Source organism: Vulpes lagopus, chromosome 1, assembly GCF_018345385.1.
Source record: "Vulpes lagopus strain Blue_001 chromosome 1, ASM1834538v1, whole genome shotgun sequence".
Taxonomy (NCBI): Eukaryota; Metazoa; Chordata; class Mammalia; order Carnivora; family Canidae; genus Vulpes; species Vulpes lagopus.
The window spans coordinates 93317450-93322961 of record NC_054824.1 but is presented as its reverse complement, the minus strand read 5'-3'; positions in this window follow the sequence as shown (position 1 = coordinate 93322961).

The following is a 5512-nucleotide window of genomic DNA, read 5'->3' as shown; positions in this document are numbered from 1 at the left end:
GTTGGCAGTAACACGAGGCTCCGTGTTCTTAGATTGATTAGCATCGTCCACCGAAAGCTTTAAGTAGCCTTCGTATTGAGAGGCAACTAGATGTTACCTATTGTAGAATCAGATTCCAAGAGGGAAGATTATTTTTATAAAACATTTGCAGGTTCATTTGCAGAGGTAATCTTCTGTGACTCTTCTTAACTTAGAGAGCTTTGTTTTTCGTATATAATAGTTGTGTATAAGCTGTTTAAAAGATAATGGGGTTTTGGTCGCATTGGCAACACCACAAAAACAACAGATAGACCTTCCCCCATGTTCCTAACTAAGAATCTGTTTTCAGAGAAATATAATTCAATAGTTGCCTGTAGTGTCATTGTTACTCTTCCATTTTTTTAGGGTGGGGGAGGGGCAGAGGGAGAAGGAAAAAGAGAATCTGGAGCAGACCCCCTACTGAGCACAGAGCCTGACATGACACAGGGTTTGCTCGATCTCACAACCCTGGGATCATGACCTGAGCCGCAGCCAAGAGTAGGATGCTTAACTGACTGAACCACCCAGGTGCCCCACTCTTTGATTCCTTTGTGCCTAATTTTTCTTGAATGTAATAAAGTCACCCAAATATCAAATATGTCCTTCCCTGTTATAACCTACAGGATTCATGATCTTTTTTTGTTGTCCTGATGATCATGCAACGTATGGAATCAGTGTTCAATTCGGAGGGCTGTGCAGATTTGTCAGCATTAATGCTACTATTTTTGTGGGATTTCTGCAAAATAGATGGAGTGAAGTTTACATTAATCCCTTCAGTACCCTTGCCCGGTGACTCGGCATTGCGGTGAAGAGAAACTGGCAGTGAGGCGGTTTGCGTTGACTCACCTCCGTTATGCCCCCTTCTTACTGTTGGAAGAAGGGTATGTGTGTGGGTACAGGCTGAGGTGGGGGGATGCTGCTTCTCAAATTCTCCTTCAGAATGACTTTTCCAAGCATTTGATCCCAGTGGTTGGGAGCAAAGTCCAAAGGGCTTCACCAAAATAGGTTACATCCCAATTTAGAAATGAAAGACCAGAATGGAGGAGCAGAAGGCTGGAAAGTTGGATGAGCCCAGGGAGCTGTTGACTGATGATTTGGTTCCCCAAGTGAGCTTAAGTTCCCATATTAAAAGCCCCTGGATCTGTCATTGCAGTGAATTGAGCTTTTGCTAAAAGATGACTTTGAGTGATGAAGCGTGTCGGTAACAGTCCTCACAGTCTGCTTTGGTCATTGGCTTCTATGTTCTTCCTAGAAGAAGCTACTCTAGCCATACCAGAGTTGGGCCCTTTCCCTGCATCTCACTCCATATATTTCAGAAGCTGCTCCCTAAACTTAAATGGTTTTGCAAAAACCAGCCCGTTCCTGTATCTCTTGTGGTCTATGTGTTGCATCAGACGTCCTAACTCCCTACCCTTACCTGTCTCCTTACACTTTGCATGTGTCTTTGCAGTTTTCCCCACAAAATGTCAGACCATATTTTTTTTCTCCCCTTGACATTAGGTTCAGCCACATGATTGCTGTGGCCAATAAAATCATGGGGAAGTGACAGTTTTGTAGTCCGGAGTCTAAGCCTCCAGGGGCCTACCGTGTTTCTTCTTGCCCTCTTCTACTGTCATTGCTGTGAGAAGGACAGGCTAAGGCAAACAAACCTGTTAATGCCAGGAGGAGGGTGAGGACGCACAGAGCTGATCTGCACCAAGTAAGGTGCTACAGACCACCTCAGGCGAGAGCGGGGCTCCTAGCCAACCGGTGGCCACAACAGCAAACCGAAACAAGATCAAATCCACAGCCTCTGCCCACGGTGGGCATCAATCGAGTCCAATCTCTGTCAGCTGTCAGTCAGATGATCCGCAGGTACAAGGGCTACTATAATAAATGAAGATTGTTTTAGCCACTGAGTTTTGATACTATTTTTATCCAACTACAGCTAACTGGTGCACCTCTTCCGGGACAGCGGAGTGTCCTGGTTGGCTGACTAGGTCAGGATAGTATCAAGAACAGTCCTTCCACAAGAAATCAGACATATTTTATTAGAGCCATGATGATTAGACTTCTGTGCTTTAGAAATGTGTCCCTCTCTCCTGAGCTTCCTGGGAGCAGCATTCACTACCCGGGGCCCCCAGACCCTCCATGTGCTATTAAATGTACTTCGGCATCAGCGTATAAGAATTATTTGTAGCAATGCCAGGTAGCTATTTGGAGATCTTTCTTAACTATATAAATCATTTACCAGTCTCTTGGCAGATAGGGCACATTATGTGTTCAGTCTGGCTCTGGTCTGCATTTGTCCTTTTTCATTGTTCTGGAAGTTCAGCATTCAAGACAGGTTCTTATAATTGCTCTTTCTGTATGCCCACATAATTACATGCCAATACCTTTCACCAAATTAGGAATTATACTCAGGCTAGATATTCTGCTGACACCACATTCCTCACCAAATGTCAGAGTCTCTTTAAAAAATATTTTCAGCTCAAAAGGCCTAATTAGGTTTTCAGTAATTCATGTCATTGGTCATTAGGACAGTCATACAAATCAGCAGGCTCTCGGGTGCTGAGGCACTAAATCGGAAAGTTGAGTCTAAAAGATCACGGGCAACATCCTAAAAGAAATCAAAAGTTTGCTCACTGCTTTCATTAACCTTTTTCTTATGCTTTCACATTTTAGGCATAGATCCTTTAGACCTATACGTCGCTCAGTAGGAAGTCTCAGTGTAAGGAGGAGGAAATATGGACAGGACTACTTAACTAAGAAACAATCAGGAAGGAGTTGTTACACATAGCCATACACGCACCCACACCAACTTTTCCTGCAAGCCCTGCAGATTCTGGATCTCCCCTGCATCCTAGGACACGTAATGGGGGCAGTGGCATGAAGGCAGATGAGTACTTCGGTTTTTTTGTGTGTGTGTCTCCAAATGGCACAGACATTTTTGAGGGACGGGTGTATTTGTTGGTGTAATGGAAACATTTAGTCTTTAGAAATGAGTAGACTTGAAATGGACTTCCACATGAACGGGGATCTGCAGTTTATTAGCCATGAGGCCTTGAACGTGACACCAAAACCCTTGAGCCCCAGTTACTTCATCTGTAAAGTGGCAGCAACACTAAGGACTTCAGAGCTTGTTGTCCTTTAAAGAGTAAGATGCACATGTTCAGGAGACAATGACACTGTCCCACTATTGAGTACGGCTGAGAGATTAGTGCAGGGCAGGAAACCTCAGTTCAAGAGAGTGTGGGTTACACAGAGGGCGGCAGTAAGCCAAGGGACAGGTGTCATTTAAATATGCAAACTAGGGCAGCCCCGGTGGCGCAACGGTTCAGCGCCGCCTGCAGCCCAGGGCGTGATCCTGGAGACCCTGGTTCGAGTCCCACGTCAAGCTCTCTACATGGAGCCTGCTTCTCCCTCTGCCTGTGTCTCTGCTACTTCTCTCTCTTGGCATCTCTATGAATAAATAAATAAAATCTTAAAAAAAATAAATATGCAAACTAAAAACAGTATCTTTTCTCATGCTGGGAAAGCAAAGGGGTCAGAGAGCTTCCCTGGGGTCACAGCACCACACTTGCTTTTGGTGTCTTGTCTGATAGATGAGTCCTTGGGCCACCACAGGCCTAGCTTTTCATGGGTATTCCTGGAAATGGCCTTCTCTACATACAGGAAACAGTGTCCCTATTAGTTGACACTACGTCAGGTCTGTGTTGCCCCCAGCACAGTAGACAGCAACGTCAAGGTGTGTCAAAGGCAACAGGATCGCAGCACCTGCTGTAGAGTGGCCACTCCACGTCCAGCGTTCATCTTATTTTGTCCATTTCTACTGCAGTTAGCAGTTCTGTGGACATCCACGGCCCAGGGCAGGTAAGACTCATGGGATGATGTTGGGGTCACATCACCCCTTTCCAATTCAATCAGCTTAGTGACTTGCTTCCTTAATTTCTTAGTCTATTGCAACTCTGTGGCCCACTACGGTATGCTGGAGAAAAATCATCATAATAAAATATTTTAAATAAACAGCTTTAAATATCCTCCAAGGCCGGAGACCTTAAAGCCATCAGTGGATAAGAAACTTCCTACCTCATTAGGCTTTTCCCTCCTCCTTCCCGGTGCTCCAAGTCCCGAGCCCTTGAAGCTTGAGAAACAAAGCAAGGACCTGGTAGGGGTGGAGGAAAGGGCAGGCACACCTCAATTTTGTGCCCAAGTCCTAGTTAGAACAAAATGGAAAAAAAGAAAAGTTTTATATCTCACTGGGGATTAAAAGGTTTATATCTTAAACTGGACACTCTTACTAATTTGAGACCATGTGTTCCGATTTCAAGTGACAAAAATCAGACAATTGTCTCTCGGGGAAACAAGCATTTGTGAATCTTGCTCCAGTTTCCATCTGGGAATAGGGAACTAAAACTAAGGCTCTTTTCTGTTTGAGTGTCTGGTTCTTTGGACTGGAAGTCATTGAGCGGACAACACAGTGATGAAGACAATGATTAATTTTGCCTCGTTTATTTCTTGTGTACCTCGGCCTAACAAGGAAAAATGGTCATTTGCCCTGCAGAGTCCATAATTGACATCACTTAGGCCCCTGGAAGCAATCAGGTGCTTGTAGACAAGACCTATATCGGGGGTAATCTCTTTCCTATTGTTCCTTCCACTCTTCTTCTCTTTTGCAAATCTGACACACACCACCAAATACAGGATGACACAAATTATCTGATCACCATTACAACTAATGAGATGAGCTTTCTATTGGACACAATTACAAATCCGATTTCGTAAACGAATCCACCTTCTGTTTGTCCTGATAGGAAACTTTTTAAACAGCCTCATAGAATCCTTGCAATTACCGCCAGTGATAGTAGATTTAAAGGATTTGGGGTCATTGATCTAAATTAATGCATGGTCTGATTAGAAAGCACATTGAAATGTAATTCATCCTTTAAAGGATCTTTCCCAGAATTAAAATAACACACGGGTAGAGTGTCATTTCCTTGAGTTTCCTCTGCATCTCGGGCGGCTGATAATTAACATGCAAGGACGAGCATTCCAAATTCACCATTCAATACCACTGACATGTCGCTCCCTTAGAAACTAGCAATTTTAACCCCTTTACTATTAATTTGATTAATGCAAACTACTGTTATGTGGCTGTGAAGGAGCAGACGCAAATCAAATTGAGCACATTGATTCATTTAAATTTAAATTGCTGAAAACGATATGCTCTTTAGCCTGTGATATCAAGCAAAGGAAAAAAAAAAACCTATTCTCTGTACAAAATAATAGATTTGTTCATATATGAAGAATCCAGGGAAATATTTCAAATTCGAAATGAGTCTGTGCACCTGGGAATGGTATATATTCTGATGGATTTAAGGGAGGAAAAATAAAATCTGTAATACACATGAATGATAGCAAAGGAACTCCAAAGGCAACTTAGTTAACCAAGAACTCAGTGCTAAATAAGAGGGTCATCTGGGCTGCAAACAACACCTTAGAGAAATAGAACCAA